General features: G+C 36.4%; 1 non-coding gene across 1 annotated transcript; it reads left to right on the forward strand.

Annotated features, from left to right (window-relative positions):
* The first annotated feature begins 3,631 nt into the window (after positions 1-3,631).
* Positions 3,632-3,770, forward strand: LOC129400688 (small nucleolar RNA SNORA2/SNORA34 family). The gene has a single exon (XR_008627875.1). It is a non-coding gene; the product is annotated as a small nucleolar RNA SNORA2/SNORA34 family (small nucleolar RNA).
* The last annotated feature ends 15,103 nt before the right edge of the window (positions 3,771-18,873 follow it).

The following is an 18,873-nucleotide window of genomic DNA, read 5'->3' on the forward strand; positions in this document are numbered from 1 at the left end:
TGTCCATGGCTGAGGATATCACCTTATTTGTTGGTCGTTTTAGTTTAAGGTAATTTATGAAAGGAGAAGGAACCAGGGGAATAAGCTACCACAATTTCAATATGGTGACATAAACATGTTCAATTTCTGAAGAACTAAAGGAAGGCTCTAACCCTATGTTACCTTGAAAACTTCCACTTGAATTTTTACTCAAATAATAAAGCAATTTCAAATTTGTGGTAGCATTGGGACACTGGGGGAAGGCCATAGGCAAATTACTGATTATGGGGGTTCAGTAAGTTTGTACACTGATACCATAAACTTTAACATTATTGTAACAATCTAAACTGTGATAATTTTTAAGTAAAGATATTGTAGTTATTCTTTCAAATAGTAAAGCTGGTAGATTTGGGAGAGACAATGGGGCATTGTGAGGGAGAGATTGTAACTGATAAACAAAGAATTTGACATTTAAGTCAGAGAATCTGAGGCAGAAATTACCATTCACCTTAGTGTGAACAATCATACAAGTTTAAATGTTGGAAACATATTAGAAGTTGTTACAGAAGCTATTACACAAGTCAAGGTTGCCCAAAAAATTCTTTACAAAAGATTAACTCTATCTCCATAAAGATGCAATATGCCATGTGAATTCACTAAAAACAGTGGCTTTTAGCACATCCTGGGAAATGTGAATATCATTAGATGTATTGTAATATTAATTTTCTGAAGTTATTAGAGATGCTTCTGAAAGTCTATTGAGTTTACAGAATACAAGCCTCCTTCCTTTCTCGCAGATCACATAAAATGCAATTTATTTTTACCCCTTATTTAAAAAATAGCTAATGTATATAACTTAAAGGAATAAGTAGACATTTAAAATATGTGCAAATGTTTGATAAATCTAGATTTAAAAATAAATACATATCAAAAATGTATTAAAAGTGAAGGCTAAGCACTTGATAGTACACCACCACGAAAAAGTATATTTATTGATGAAATTAGTGTATCAGTCAGCACCTTTAATCATATTAAATGAATTAAGGATTTAAACCTAAATGAGTGATAAAGGCAAAGTCTCAGACTAAAGAATAGCAAGTATAGGTCAGGAATTTTTTGAGCATAAGCTTCAAGCTTACATCTATAACTCCTGCCTGAGTCATTCCAACACCCAGTAACTCCTCTGAACATTGTGTATTCTTTTCCTGAGAGAGAGTGACTGAAGTTATGTTAATCTTATAAAACCTAAATATCACCACAGTTTGAGGCATATAAAAAATAAAAGTTGACTATTCTGAGAAAAGACATGGTTATGCCCATGTCCTAATTTATAATGATAAATAGTCTTGATAACCTGACACATAATAATTTTTTTCTTTTTCTTTTTTTTCTTTTTTTATTTTATTGAAACAAAATGAGATAGTTACAAGCATTCATGTTTGGGTTACAATCACCCAGTGATCAAACGCCCATCCCTCCACCTGTGCACATTCCCCATCACCAATATCCCTTGTATACCCCCCCGCCCCGCCTTTCTCAAACAAACCATAATTTAAATTAGCTTTAAATTTTGTTCTGTTCTTAACCTGCATTAAAAACTTGCCAAAATTCAGGGAAACATCACAATTTAAATGAATTCTGAGAATTTTGGCAAGTTTGTAATGCAGGTTAAGAACAGAACAAAATTTAAAGCTAATTAAAATTATGGCTTTTTTTTTCTTCTTAACTGACGTTTTAAGTGGGCATATAAACTATGGCACATCACTTTTAGACTTTCAGCAAGTAAAATTTAAATAGTCAATAGAGCACAAAAGAAACCTTTTATGTATGAAATCTGAATAGCCAAGATATAAAAGTACCATTTCATCAGTTGGGCCTGGTGGTTTTGTGAATAAGGATTCAAGTACTCCTAAAGAAACATCTTTGTGCTATGAGATTTGTCTCCTATGTAATCATTGTGATTTAGAACCCCTGCACAGCAGTTCTTATATATTCTTACATTTATATTATCCATACTCCTTGTTGGGGTTAATGACTTTGAAGGTATTATTTATACCAAAGTGCCAAAGACAATGGAAAGCATGTAGACTGTTAAAGTGAACATTCATTAATTCAATAAATATATCTTTGGGTACAGTATTCACTATGTGCCAGGTACTTATCCATTCAGGCTGCTGTAGAACACACTGGTTAATATAAAATAATAGCCTTGTTCTCTCCTCACAGTTCTTGAAGGCTTAAGGGCCAAGAACAGAGTGCCAACATGACTCAATTCTTGGGCTGACTATAACTGTTTGTCTATTCTGGGTCCTCCCTCGTGAGGCACTGATCTTATGTTTGAAGGTTTATGCTGGTGATTTAAACATCTCGAAGTCTTCACCTTGTAACTGCAGTACCTTTGGTGGTTCAATATATGAATTTTGGAGGACACACACATTCAGATCACAGAATCACTAGACATAAAGCAATGAATAAGACACAGCCTCTTCTCTTCCTGTACAGTCTGAGAGTCAAAGAATTAAGAAAATTGCAACAGAAAGAAGTCAGTTTTATAAAAACTTATGTGCATAATGTACTACAAGCAGCACATTGGAGAACCATGGAATCCAGAGCTAATAAGAGTTTAAATGAAGTTAAACTTTAAATGAAGCTAATGAAGACAGATCATTGTATGATTACTGATTCACATTAATGATTATAGGAAATTATATCAAACATGGACCTCTCCCAAAAAGACTGAGAAATAGTTCAAGGGTCAGGTTAAAAAGAAAAAGAAGACAATTAAAATATTCAGAACTTGGAAGGAAGTAAGATAAATCTGAAGGTGGTATTAAAATATAAGTCAAGTCATCAAAGTTTTGCTTTCCAGTGTTAAGGAATTTTAAATTGACTTAGGATTATAAGACAGATGATGCCATAGTGTTTGGAGGCAGGCTGATTTTACACCTTGTCTCCCATAAATATTAGATAATGTGAATTAAAATTTATTATTTAACTTGTCAGAGTCTCAGTAGTTTTATATAAGAGATGAATAACAACTTATTAAACTATGTTGTGAGAAGCAAATAATATAATAGATGGGAAAGCACGGTGAAAAAAATCTATAGATATGCTCCACAACTATAAGGTACCATTATTGTGTGAATGATTGTAAATTGCGCTTAGGAAATGATGCCGAAATCGAAGACAAAGTGCAGCAATATCCAAGGGCTACTCAACCACGAGGATCTATGTTTTCTTCAGTGCAGCTGATGTATGGTTGAGAATGAAGTCTGATAGCACAACTTCTGCAGTCATCAGCAAATTCCGCTGCATGATAGGATTTAGCATGGCTATGTAACTGGGTTTTTTTTTTCCAACTCCAAAAAGCCCAATAACACTCAGAATGATCTAATTGCTGATTCAACATTTTGCAGTTCATTCATGCATGTTAAGAGGTATCTACATGTAACTGACTCATTGTTTCTAAATAAAAAGTAGTAAGCCTGATAGTCATATGAGGAAAGGACAGTCATCAGTGTGACAGACTTGAAGAAGCTTCATTTCAAGGACTTTCTTTGTGTTAGGACCTTGCTGATTTATATACACATACAGCATACATATTTTTGTAATGTTAAATGAAGTTAGTTTGATTTAAGAAATCTGAGACTTACTGGCCCTGAACCAAGGCCAGTAGTTGCTGATGCTATTGATTTCAAGCAGGAGCCTAAAGAAATACCTTTCTACGGTCAGCTGCCCATTTCATATAACTTTGAGAAGATAATTTATTTATTTATTAGAAATAAACATCTGAAAAAAATCTAAGACTCAGATGCAATAAGTAGCTTGTCTAATAAGGTGCCATCAATTGGTGTTGGATTTTAAAATACATATTTCATATATTTTTGTTTTGGAGGTTTCCCCAGGTGCTTTCCTGGAGGCCCAGTAGGCCAGAGTTCAGAGCTAGGCTTGAGGATGTGGTCTTGTGAGTACCCTGTAGTCCTCCAGGGCTAGACCCAGTGATGCTCAGGGTCTAGTGGTACCAGAGATTGACCACGGGTTGAGTATATAATTTGCATGTGTTCTAACCCCTTTGCTACTTTTCTAAGCCTAAGTGTTGTATTAGATGCTTGAACCCAATACTCATTTGACTTAATATATCATGCAGAACTTCATGTAGTAAGATTCTGTATCATAAAAAATAGGCTTGTAAATCTGAGTTACAATAGTGTCATCAGTGTGGCAAGTTTCAATGTCAACAACAAAAAGACAAACTCTTAATTCTTAATATAAAGAAGGGAGAGAAATAGCACACAGATGAAAGTGCTAGTCTTAAGCACTATCCACATGGTGGTCCCAGGGTCCTTGAGGAGTGATCCCGAAACAGAGCCAGAAGAAGGCCTAGAGCATAGCCAGGTGTGCTCCCCCAAATAGATGCCTCACCCCAACTTTGCTAGAATCCAAAAAGAATATTTATAGTATTCCATGGATCTTGATATAAAAAACTCCAGTAAAGAAAAATGAGAGAAAAATGTCACTACTGGTTTAAAAAAAAGCATTACATATCAACAAGTAAATTTTTTAAAAAATTACATTTAAATAACGTTTTAAATGAACCTTTTTTTAAGTGCTCAGAAGTCATTGGTACAGTTCTAGTCAGACACTGAAACTGAAATCCTGAGAAGCAGAAGGATGATGCTCCACTCTTACCCAAGCCTGAACACCAGGGAAACAGTCCGGATGTTAGAGATCACAGAGAAGAAACAACTAATGACTTAGTATGACTTTGATGACATAGTCAAAGTCATCCAGGCATGAGGAGTCCCCTTGCCTGTGAGGGAACTGAGTCTTGTGTTCTTTTGACCCAATCAGTTAAAGCTTCAGTCTTTAAGACTTTAAGACTGACCCAATCAGTTAAAGCTTCAGTCTTTAAGTCTTAAAGGCTGAAGCTTTAACTGATTGGGTCAGTCCCAACCTACATTGGAGAGAGCAAATGTTTCACTCAGTCTCTCAGTCTATTGATGTAAATGCCAAACTCATATAGAAACATCTTCATGGGGTTGAAGACATAATACAGGACATAGGGTGTTTTCCTTGCACCTGGCTGAACCAGGTTCAATACCCAGCACCCCAATAAGGTCTCCTGAACACCTCCAGGAGTGAACTCTGAGAACAGAACCAGGAGTAAATCCTGAATAGCCATTGGGCATGGTCCCATACCAAAACAAAAGAAAAACCCATCCTTATTAAACATACAAAATATCTAACTAATATCTGGCCCACCTTGTGATCCAGTAAAGTTAAAATCTGTTACATGACAATTATAAATGAATGTTGGAGCTGTTGCAGGTACTTGTATGAGGTTTTCTGTATAAACTTCAAACACTGGGTTAGGAAGAGGGCATGTTGTTTTAATAATTCTTTCCTTCTTTGTGGAGTCCACCATTCTACTATTGAAAAAATATATATAACTTTGGGAATAAACATATATTATTTATGATAAATCACTTTGATTTACAGTATTTCATTTTCTTTAGGCAAACACAGTTAACAATTCCCTACTTTCCTACTTGCGAAAAGAAAAGTGTAGGGTAGGGAGGGTTTGCTATAAAGTATTAGCTGATTTAAGTAGAGTGCCTTTTGTAAAGGAAGGGTTAATTTTCTCAGCAAAAAAGAAAATAAGCGAAGGTTCCTTTTTATCCTCTCAACAAGGTCTAATTCCCACACTACCTATTAAAGTAAGTCTATGGATAATTTAGTAGCTTCAAAAATGTGTACTCTATCAAAAGCTTCTATTAATCTTTTATATTCTATGGCCACCACTATTTTATTATTTTCTTCTGTGTCACAAATCTTCCAATGCTGTGTCATAAATACTTGGCATAAATACTTAGTGGAAGAACTGAAACCAAAACTGACATTTGATACCAAACACTTTGACTAAATCCTTCCCCCAGGTTACCAGATCAGAAGAATAGTTAAATTCAAAAAAAATTCAAAGCTACTTTTATATGAAAGCTTCCCAACCTAAAGGTCTTTCTTTCAACCTGATTCCAGTGGGACTTAATGCTTGCAAGTTTTGACTTCCTGAATAAAAATAACTGGATGTAAGAAGTATCTACATAGAGTGTAGAAAATTGAAATAAAAAGAAGCAGAAATTAGCAGAACTAAGTAGTGAGATTTCAGGGAAAAAAGGTAAGCTTATATGTTACAAAAAATAATAAATTTGATGTGCCTCAAGAAAAATCTCCCCAGCAATATGGAAGAAATGCCTAGAGCAGTATGTCATATCAAAAGGAATAAGATACTGTTCATAAAATCCCCCAATACTTATTGAATATATATATCTTACTTCATTAAAGGAAACTTCTATTTTAAATAATTTAATCAGTTTAATTTGACATGAACATTCATAATATTAAATGCTATTTTGAAAGGATATTTGACTTAGTATCAATAACATTTCCAAATAATATTATTTAAATTTAGGGATTTCCAAGAAATTAGGCATGCAGGCAGTCTAATTAAAATTTGAATCACAATGGGGTCAGAGAGATAATATAGAGGGCAGGGCACTTGCCTTGCATGTGGTCAGTTTGGGTTGGATCCCTCGCACGACACATGGTCCCTCAGTCCCACCAAGTAATCCCTGAGTACAGAGCCTAAAGCTAGTCCTATGCAATGTCGAGTGTGGTCCAAACTCCAGTCCACCCCAAAAATTTAGTCACTATTTAAATAAGACACAGTAACAACTATAAGAGTGTCTCGTTTCCTAACATTAAAAAACAAATTGGCCTGAGAGATACAGAGTGTAAGGCTCTTGTCTTGCATGCAGCTGACATATCTCCATATATGGTTCTTTAAGCATGGCTAGAAGTTTTCCATTAGCACAGGACTAGGAGCAAAACCTAAGCACTGCCGAGTGTAGCACAATAAACAAAAACAGGTTAAATAAAAATAAGTAAACTCATCATTTTGAAGCAAAATACTCTGAAAAATACAATCAGAAATTACTTTTAGTGGGCAGATATCTAGAGAGTACTCTAGAGAGTATAAATATGAGGGGGCCTAAGGAGTACAAGGGGGATTAGGATAGGACTAAAAATTAAAAAAAAAAAATCTAAACTCCCTTAAGATCATGAAATTCAGTTGTCTTAAGAGATGCAAAAGACACATTAGCCTACTTCATCAGAATTCCAATGGCCAAACTATGTTAGGAAACAAAGTGGAAGACCATCAGTGGTAAAGAACTCTCTGGAGTCAGTTCTGCCACTTAAAAACTGAATAACCTTATCCTTTCTGTTAACTCAATTGCTTGGTGAGTACAGCAGGGATAGTACTGTTAACTTTTTTTTAGGAATTAAATGAGTTAATAATGTCTGTCTAGTCCTAGGATAATGCTTGGCACAGTAAGTACATAGCATATTTTAGGTATCACTTGGGTGGGAAGACAAGAATACAGCAGAAAATTGGATGGAGCAATGACAATCCTGTCTCTACTGCTGAATCTTATGTATTGGGACATGTTACTCAACTTCTATTTGTGTGTGTGTTTGGGGGAGTATAATACCCAGCAATGCTTGGAGTTTACCCAGGAATTATTCCTGCCAGTGCTCAGGGGATCATATGGGATGCAAGGGATTGAACCCTGGTCAGCCGCATGAAAGACAAACACCCTACCTGTTGTATTATCTATCCTTCCAGCCCCAAATACTCAGTATCTGAGTCCCTTCTCATCTTCGAAGGCAACTTCATCATTTATGTTTTAGGTTGTAAAGGGTCTACATGAGACAATAAGAGCTGAGTTCATAACCAAGGGTCAAGTCACAGTGAGCTCTGTTGACTCAGACATACCCCAACAATGCAACAAAGCTTTGGGACTTTCTACACTGCCTTTAGCGAGACCTTTAATCATTTACTACCTTCTTCCCTACATTTTATTGGTTATTTTAATCATTCTTTTTTTAAATAAAGAGAAAAAGCTTGCTCTGGACTGGAAGATTCACTCAGTCATGTTCAGACAACAAAGAAAAGGGACACATGTTTCCTCCCGTGTCTGGCTGGATGAATTGAGAATCTATAAAATGTTCAGTGCAGGGGTTGGAGGGATAGTACAGCAGCAAGGGTGTTTGCCTCACCTGCAGCTGATCCATGTTGGAAATGCTACCCTCCATATGGTCCCTTGAGCGCTGACAGGAATGATCCCTAGGTGTAGGGCCAGGAATAAGCCCTGAGCACACTTAGGTGTGTCTTCCCCCGACCCAGAAAATAAAATAAATAAATAAAATGTCAAGTGTAAGCAAATTAACTACCTTGTGTCTTACAGAAAAAATTTTGCCTTCACTTATTTTCTTGCTCTACTTTCTTTAAGTGGATAATATTCTTTGGAACAAAACTCACTTTAGATGTGGAATATGGGGAAAACTGAAGTGCATATTATTCAAATTACAGTACCCATATGTTTTAAAACCAGACAAATCCAGAAAATACTATGAAGAGGAAATCTGGCCTGAGTGCCTGATGAGGCCTTCGTTTGTCTGATCTGACTGCTAATGAGGCTAATTCTGAGTCATATCTTGTCATTTGGATATTTCCTCTGCAGAAACACTGCCAGATCTTTCCTTATAGGCCAAATCATGGTCAGAAAAAAAAGCATTTCTACTGTTACCAACTTTAGCAGATTTCAGATTTAAAGCAAATCCCTGGCTTAAATTGGAAGAGACAACTAACCTGTACAATTCCTTAAATTTTGTCTGACTTTGAAATTTTCAGTAAGAAGACTTAGGACAAAAGTAGTTTCTCCAAAAGTCGTAGGTATTAAATAAACATAAATATTAATTTAGGTATTTACCAGGGTAGAAATAATGGTGTCAATAAAAGAATGTGGAGTAGGGAATTTAGAAAGTTTGGATTCCCTCATTGGCAAAATTGAAGGCCACTTAGTTATAGTGCCTCTGACAGTGTCACTCACCAAGTCACCTGGCAAGTCTAACATTTTCCTTTAAGGAGACGGTCTGTGTAGGTGCTCCCTTTAATTTATGTTATGTTCTTTCTATATTTCTGTAAGAAGCAGAATTCTAATTTGTCTTCCAGGGCTTCCAGCCTAACATACCTGCAAAATCCTGGCTCATTTGAGCATGATGAAGTAACTAAGGATGTTCCTAGTCCATGTCACAGCTCACTGGAAGAAAGGGAGGTGCTGCTGAACTGGATTGGAACCAGGAGAATCTTTAAACATATTAGCATTTTCCTGGATATAGAGGTTAAAATAAACACAACATGAGTGATGATCACTATTGGCTTTGAAAATGGAGGAATCTGTGTGTCATGAAAAATGACCCAAGAGAGCCCCCGGATTTTAACCACAAAGAAAATGGAGACCATTCCCCAATTCTAAGGAACAAAACTCAGCTATAATCATATAAACTTGAAAATGGATTAAAGAATGCAATTAAGGGATGCTTTTATTTTGATCAAAGAACCTATTAACACCATCTTGAGAAATTTTACCTACAAAATTATAGTTTAATAAGCATTTTCAAAAATTTTTTCTAGTTATACTTCTGTCCCAGCACCTAATTGAGTTCTATAATAATATAAATACTCGAAATTATTTAAAAAGTACATACATTAATTCATAGTTACATTATTTTAATTGACTAAGTAAAGGATTTATAGATGAAATCATAGTCACGCTGTTTTCATTGACATTAAATTATATTATATTTACATCTCTTCCTTGATCTAACATACTCTTAGGATTTGTTATTTTGGCAGCAGAGGGTTGAAAATTTGAACCACACCTGACAGTGCTGCGGTTGTCAGGCCCTACTTCTAGCTCTGTAATGATGGGTTACTCCTAAAGATGTTCAAGAAATGAACCAGATTTGGCTACACACAAGGCAAGTATCTCAACTCCTACACTGTAAACCCCAATCAATTTTATTAATTTCAACAAAAATAAATCTGTTCACATATAGGGTCAAAAGAGACAGGTGTCATCTATTGATCATGTACCACCACCCGCCCCCATTCCCTAAGCTCTACCCAACGTTTTGTACAGCAGATATGAAAATGTATTTATGGGTACCCTCTTGGAGGAAAATTTTATAGGATGTTTTTCTAGAAAGATCTTTTTTTCTCTCTTCTCTATTCCTCTATCCTGCTAGTATACACCATAAGATTGTCAATCCAACCCTGCATATCTTCAATAGTGCCCAAGCTCACCTGAGAATTCCTTTCTTCTTAAGATTTCTCAGAATTCCTCTCTGATTTGGTGAGCTTTGATTTCTTCATCACATGAAAAAGGTCATTTCATCATCAAATCATGTATTTAATGTCAACCCTACTTTAAAACCCTACCAAAATTTAATTTCTGATGTTCTCTATTTGTTTCAGCAGCATCTACTCTGTAAGAGAGTAATCTTTTTATATACTTCTGAAATGTTCCCTGGACCAAAAGTTCTTCAGGGTCAGACACGAAAACCCTGCTCCTAGCAGAGTGCCAGTCCCAATTAAGTACTTATATACTCACTTAGCATTTTATCTTTGCTTATAGTTGAAAATAATTTAAAGCTAGACCTTTAAAGAGCATTGATGTGTTAAATAAGAAACCTTGAAATCAGTAAGACTTACTCTCCAGGCTAGAGGGAATTATGCTTGGTGGTATTGCAATTCTTGCTAACCCATTTTCAAAATAGGCAAAAGGATATACATACAGAGTTCTATCTGAGTTCATTCGTGAGAATGGGGTCCCCTTACAGCTTACATAGAAGTATATCAGCCCTTCCCATTGCATTTTAAAATATTATTTATTTATTTTGCTTTTTTGATCACACCCGGCTATGCACAGGGGTTACTCCTGGCTTTGCACTCAGGAATTACTCCTGGCAGTGCTCAGTGGACCATATGGGATGCTGGAAATCGAACCCGGGTCGGCCGCGTGCAAGGCAAATGCCCTACCCACTGTGCTATCACTCCAGCCCCTAAAATATTATTTTTGATCAAAGATTCACTTGTGAAAACTATAGCAACATTGTAGCACTGTAGCGCTGTCACTGTCATCCCGTTATTCATTGATTTGCTCCATTGTGAGACTTGTTACTGTTTTTCGCATATTGAATATGCCATGGGTAGCTTGCTAGGCTCTGTTGTGCAGGCAGGATACTCTCTGTAGCTTGCCGGGCTCTCTGAGAGGGACGGAGGAATCAATCCCAGGTTGGCCACATGCAAGGCAAATGCTCTACCCGCTGTGCTATCGCTCCAGTTCTAGCAACATTGAAGTATATTTTAATATTAAATATGGATCAGGCTAATGGAAAATATATAACCTGATACATACTATGCATATATTTATGCATATAGTGCACAACAAAGGTCTAATTTTATGCTTTGCCATTGATTATGCTGATCAAATTGGGCATGAACTCCACAATACTTTTTTTCTTTTAAAAACATGTTTAATTGAATATCTATGAGGTAGACCATTACAAAACTGTTCATAATTGGGTTTCAGTCATACAATGATCCAGCACCCATCCCTCCACCAGTGTCCGATCACCAGATCACCAATGTCCTCTGTTTCCCTACCACAATCCCCCAAGCCCCACCCCCCACCCCAGCCTCCCTCTATGGGAAACACTCTCTTTCTTGCTCTCTCTCTCTCCTTTTCCTTCTGTGCATTGTAGGTTTGCAATATAGGTGCCAAGAGGTCCTGGTGTTTGTTCAAGGCATTCAGTATTTTTATTGGGATGATAAGGCTAGAGTACCTTTTCAATTAGGTAGCCGCTTTGAGGTGTGTATGTGATTGCCAAGGCTTCCGGAAGTACATGGAGGTGGGTAGCAGTAGCCCATCCCAACCCAAAAAATCCTGGAGATTTCAGTCACAAAACCCACATACCCAAATTTTTAGCAGACTATATCTTGGTGATGTCTGTCCTGAGATGGTGGAATCAGGCTGAGGGTATGGAGGCGATTTTGGATTGTGGAAGCAAGTGGCTGCCAAGGGCTCTGCTTGAACGGACACCAGACTAACTTGCCCCTCTCCAGTTTACCCCAATCTGTTCAGCCATGCACAGGTCAGATATTAAGTGTGGCTTTTAATCTCTTTCGAGATTTATGTATGGGTCTCTGAAATAAGGCCAATAAATGAGCTTGTATAGCTGAGCTGGAGGTGGTTTGTGGGTGTGGCTCCCACATACCTAACTTTTGGCTTTTTAATTTTTTGGTAAATTTGGCCCCAAGTTGCTGGGATCTGCAGCAATTTTGGGGTATCAGGAAGCCTGAAGCCACCATCAGGCTACTGATGCACTCGTCCCCCACAGGTACAGGTTGATCTGTTGGCGGTACCATACCCCTGTTTTGCTTTATTAAATAGATCAAAGCAGCTATACTTAATAACAAAAGTATCTAATTTGCATCAATAAATTATGTGATTCATGCTTTATAGACTTAATTTAATTTAATTTTCAAGGTACTTCAAAAGTATATAAAATTATTTTTATTTTAAACTATACATCAATGTGGAAATTTATAACTTAGCCAATTACACAACTTCCCCAAGACCCAAGCCAGCATATACGCTCATGGAAATTTAATAATATTATTTTACACTGTCGCAGCAGAGCTTCCTTGCCTAGTACATCTGGTAAGAGTCAAAGAACAAAACAGAGGGCACAGCAGTAAGGCTCTTTGGTTCCCTGAACTCCATGAGGAGTGATTCCTGAGCACAGAACCATGAGTAAGCCCTGAGCATAGCACGATGTGTTCCCCAAACCAAAAATAAGTAAATAGACAAATTAAAATACAACAGGGCTAAGTGGGGGTGCTGTGGATAAGATGCTTGCTGAACCATACATCTTCCCTAAAACAAAGAAATACAGTAGCCTCTCTGCTCTCACATGTATCAGGGAATGAATGTTCTATTTTACAACCCTGTCCTGGTTACAAGGATTCTCATTGTCCACATTATTTTATTTTGGAAGGGTGAAAGTGAGCTGTGTACTCTGCTAAACTGATATTTAGTATCATCCATTACTTCTTAATATCAGATGCCAATAGCCCTACCTAACAAGCAATGACAGCAACCAAAATAGCTCCAGATATAGCCAAATACTCCTATTTGGTGTGGGGTTGAGGTAGCAATGTCACCATATGTTGGCAATAAATATTCTAGTAAAATAAATGCCCTAATTATGTTTTCCAGTTCTTCTATATTATTTCTCTCTGAATTTTCGGTTTGGCGCATTGCCCACCAGAATGAAACATATTCCTAATGTTCTTTTAGGCATATAAAGAGCATTTTAAAGAATCATGAATTGTATAATTAATTCATGTCCAATGAGATGTAAGCAGATGTGTGCTTATGTACTTATCTACAATGTTCCCTCAGGAATAAATGTCATGCCATTTTTAACTTCTTTGTTTTTTATTTTTCTGATGCTTGAAAGTAGTCATAATCAATGAAATTCCAACAACCATCTTCATCAGATAGTTTTAAAAATGGAAGGTGTGAATGGTAGGCTGATTTTTGTTCCCTTACTATACCTGAGGTTTATTATTTCTAAAAAATATATATATATATGTATATATTGAACTTGAGAGGAAGAACAAACTTCAGTCTTGATTACTAGAGAGTTTCACCATTTTGCTTATTATTTTGTAGTGTTTACATCTATTTAAGGTAAAGCTAAAAGAAAACTCAATACAAACTCGCTTAAACAATTAAACAAATGTGGATTTAAAGAACTGCAATGTCAGAGGGCATCAGATGCCAAGCTAATTCAATCAACATTTCATGCAATATGACCTGAGATCAAGTTTCTCCCATCTTCCTTTATGCAACTTCAACTTAACTTTCAATTACCACACATTAATTATCTAAGTATAATTAATACTCTCTTGAAAAGAAACACCAGCAAATTTTGATGCATAAGTAAAAATGGATAAAGCACTTTAAGACCATCTCATTGCCACACGTCTTCATTGTTAAAAGGGCATCTTTTAACAAAAAGCAAAAAAAAAAAATGGTTTTCTTCCTTTCTTTCTTTTTCTGTCTCTCCTACCATTATAAAATCTTATATCAAAGAAGAACAATAAAATCCTACCATGACCACCAACAAAAAACCCTCAGGAAATATTTCTTCCCATTTATTTGGTTGTAATGAGTTTCTATGCTCATCCTAAATCAATCACTGTAAACAAGGAATAGTAATAATGTTTGGCTTTTACGACCTACTCCTGAGACTGAAAGTGAGTCATTCTCCTACGAAACCATACAGCATAGGAGAGATAACCCCAAAGCAAAAGGGGTACTTCCTATAGAAAATGAACAAGAATATTTATCTCATTTATCTAGGAAGATTATTATGATTATTAACTAAACTCAAGTAAAGATATTTTGAATATTATGAATTACCCACACACACATATCACTTATATTTGATGCACTTATATTTGCATCACTTATATTTGATGCACTGTTTCTTTTTCATTGAGCATTATCGGAGTTTGTGGAACTATTTTCATTGTAACTTTAAGAGTAATTGCTATCTGCAACTTAGTCTTTGTTACTTTTTCAAGACAAACATTTAGTGTTATAATTTAATCATGTCAAGTTCACTTTTATCACTTGTATCACTCATTGTCCCTTTGCTCATCGATTGAGTGGGCGCCAGTAACATCTCCATTCATCCCTGTCACTTGCTAGTGTAGCCTAATGGTGTCTGTTCTTTCCAGGAACACGAAAAGCATCAAATAATTCATTCAGGTTTTTGATGAAGAAGTCAGACCATCTCGTAGGTGAGTGGCCAGGCGTTCTTTTGACGTCCCGTGGAACGTCATGTCAACTACAACTGTAAATATCTCCTCCATTTCTTCTGATTATAGTGTAGCAGTGGCACCATTTTTGTCACCTTATAAAGTATTGGATATATTCTACAAGGCCACATTTTTCAAAAAAGGAAGAAAACCAGAGAATAAAAATGACAGGGTAATATTGTCCTCTACTCCACCATCCTCAGTCTCTTTATTTTTTTGTGGAAAATAGTTAGAAGTAGTTTTTATTTTTAATTTAATTTAATTTTATTTTTTATTGAGTCACAATGTGAACAGTTACAAAGCTTTCAGGTTTAAGTCTAGGTCATATAATGATCAAACACCCATCCCTTCACCAGTGCACATGCTGCACCACCAAGAACCCCAGTATACGCCCCCATCCCACGGCCCCATGTCTGTGTGGCAGATGATTTCCACTTTATTCTCTCTCTACTTTGATTATGTTCAATTTTTCAACAGAAGAACCACCATTATTATTTGGAATTTTCCCCCAACAATTGGACCTGCCAAAAAGGCATCATTAGATAATTTGTTTTCTATTGCTGATAATGAAGAGCATATGACTATGGCCACGCAATTTTGGATTTCTGGTATTTTAGTAATTAAGTTTGGAGGGGTTTCTGCCAAAAGCCGCTGGGTTCCGAGATTGGTTTGTGTGCCTCTGGGATCATGGCTGTTTAGGAGCTGGCAAGAGCTGACCATGAGCAGCAACTTGGGGTCTCATCAGGGCAGGGAGAGGGGCTGATTCTAGCCCCCCTCCCCGAGATGCCCCAAGCATCTCGTCACAGCAAACATGTAACTCTCTGTCCAATAGGCTTTGAAGGATGGCAGTCACCATGTTGCCCTGAGGGAAAAAGGCGGAAGGGACAATGTCCTTTCCCACCTGGGGTGGCACGGGGCTGTAGCTTAATTCAGAGTCCAGGAGCATTTCTGCCAAAAGCTGTTGGGTTCCGAGATTGGTTTATGTGCCTCTGGCATCATGGCCCTTCAGGAGCCAGCGGAGCCTTTTGTGGGAGGCAACTCCAGGGTCTCGTCAGGGCAGAGAAGTAATGTTTTTAGATGCAACTACAATCATATTACACGTTGAAGAATTAAAATTATTCAATAACTTGCCAACACTTTGTGGTAAACCCATGCAAGGCATATACAAAACTTGTCTCTTGAGAACCAGGCTATGTCTCCATGACCAGATCCCATCCACTCTTTTTTCTCCAATTTCATCTCTTCTAAGATCATACAGAAAGGTTCTATACTCTCGACTTATGCCACAGATAAGCTCTGACCCATAATATTTCCTAAAGTTCCTTTCACTTGTAACACCCCTGGATGTACTATAAGTGGTTATACCTGAACTTTTACTCCTAATACCTCTAGATTTAGTCTCAATAGAGCATGCTTTGAAATTCAGCTTAGAAAACATTTTCTCAGAGCAGACTTTCCTCTATAAACATAAGATCTAAGTAAAACTCCCATTATCTGACTCACAGTTCCATTATGCTTATACTTTCATAATTCTGGTAGTCATTCATTCCATGCCTATAAGCCCTTATCTTTTCCTATATCCCTGAGCTCAGGAAGCATACCCTTTTCAGCATTTGTAATCCTGGAAACTCAGTATGATGTCCAATATAATGGTAGTAGATAAAAATATATTGAATCAGTCAGCTACTGATAAATAAATAAATCCACACAGTTTATTTCTAAAAATGATATTTATAAAATGATATATGGGAAATATTCTAAAATAGATGATGATCAAATGCCAGTTAAAAAATTAATAGTCATTTTTTGCTAAAGGTTTCAGACTATCAGAAATGTAACACGATTTTATTTCTGACCTGTTGAGTTTAACATGCTGTGTCTCTATCCATGACCCTAGCCTTTTGTAGAATGTGAGCCACGTTGCAGTTCCTTTGATCTCATGAAGATCTATCATTAGAAATGATTTTCTTCTATTATAAAGGATTAAGGATTATTTTCTTCTCTGATAACATTTATCAGCATTTTCTCAGATAACTGATAACTCCCAGGACTCAAAAGCTCAGCACAGATAAACACTCAGTAAAACTTTAAGATCTGTATAATCCAGTAAACTAAACCTCACCCTATGAGATGTAGATTCGTGTCTTGGTTCTTCTGTCTCTGCTCTCTACAGGGAATACAACACGTAGATAAAGGTGAGAGGGTTAGGAACAAGCAGCCCAGAACAGATCATAAAATAAGTCTGGGTTGTTAACAGAGTTTGAAGCTGCCATCAATTTCAGTTCAAAATAAGGCACTTTTTCTTTGTCAAAGTTATGATTCTAAAATGGGGCATAAGAGGTTTCTCACCCTACGACAGGAATTCAACCGTGATGGATGTATGTTCCTGAAAAACCATAAAGAGACTATCTGAATTACAAGGTTGACTCTGAGACTGATCTTTCAAGAGTCTCTTGTGACCCTTTAAATCTACTTTATAAGAGGAACATTTTAAGTTGATTTAGTGAGATGGTTAAAATTTAGTTATAAAATAATTACCTAATGGATATTTTTTGAGATATAAGGTTTATCCACAGCTCTAGCTTCAATGCAATTAATTTCAAATTTCAAAAGTCATAAAAGATAATCACAGCCCTGTGATTCAATGAAGGTAGGAAGATAATATTTAGATGCTGTGCTGATACCAAGATACCTAAAGCAGGTTAATTGGGTGGCAATTAGTAAGAAGAGTGCTAATTACCATACTACACTTATATTATGTAAATGAAATTACAGTGCAGTTAACAGTTTAGAAACCAAACAATTCAAAATGTATGAGCAATGATACTAATTGGCATGTTTCACAGAAGCCAATGCAGTACTCGCATAAGTGATAGATTTTTTTACATTTTACCTATTCAATAAGATTGAGATTACTTTCCCATTCCTGTACATCAATTTAGAAATATTGTTCAATATTTTAGAGTCAAAAATGCATACTAAGGGTAATTTATAATAGTGTATTCTAAAGTAAATGTGAAATAAGAAATTCATGGTTCACCTGGTTTTCTTTTTTATTAAAGGAAGAAATTAGAACTGAGAAAGCATCAACAATAGGGATAAATTCAAACGGTTAGAAAAGGACAAATATGGATTGAGATTTCAGATTACTAATAGAAAAATTTCTAATGTATGATTTCCAAAACTAAAATATTATCTGTTATATCAATAGACAGGTACAGTTTTCAAGAATTTGGCATTTAGAGTAATATCCACCAGAAAATCTTACGCATAAACTACGTGGCTTGGGACATGTCACTCAACTTCTCTAATTTCCATTGCTAACATATAAAATTTCTGTAAGAGTACTCATTTCATCATCTTACTTAATGTGTTTACTGAAATAAGCTATAAAAAGTCTGGCTGAATGACTGGCATATAGTAAACATTTGAAAATCATTAGCTATTGTTGAGTTTTGATTTTTTTTTACTGGAAGAGTCAGGGAATGTAATAGTATTAATATTACTGTTTTAGATATAAAGCATACCACACTCCCCAACAGAACACCAACATCCCTCCACCAGCATTACCCCTTCATGCCTGCTGTTCCTCCCTACCCTGCCCCATTAGCAGACTCACTTATATAAGTAGAATATAAGGGTCTGCTCTCGTCTATTTATTTATTATATATCTTCATATTCCACATATTAGTCAAAGAACTGGTTTTTGTTCTTCTGATCCACTTTCCTCACCATGGCACTCTCAATTCAATTCAAGTTAGAGTGTACTTAAAGATTTCATCTTTTCTTAGACCTGAGTAGTATTCTACTCTACAGTTTATTTATCTACTGGTCTACTGGACTGGAGCAATAGCACAGTGGGTAGGGCATTTGCCTTGCACACGGCCGACCTAGGTTCGATTCCTCCATCCCTTTGGAAAGCCTGGCAATCCCACCCACACAACAGAGCCTAGCAAACCTCTCGTGGCGTATTCGATATGCCAGAAACAGTAACAACAAGTCTCACAATGGAGACATTACTGGTGCCCTCTCGAGTAAATTGATCAACAACGGGATGATAGCGCTGCAGTGCTACTGGTCTACTGTTGAAAAATTGT

The sequence above is a fragment of the Sorex araneus genome, chromosome X (assembly GCF_027595985.1).
Source record: "Sorex araneus isolate mSorAra2 chromosome X, mSorAra2.pri, whole genome shotgun sequence".
NCBI lineage: Eukaryota > Metazoa > Chordata > Mammalia > Eulipotyphla > Soricidae > Sorex > Sorex araneus.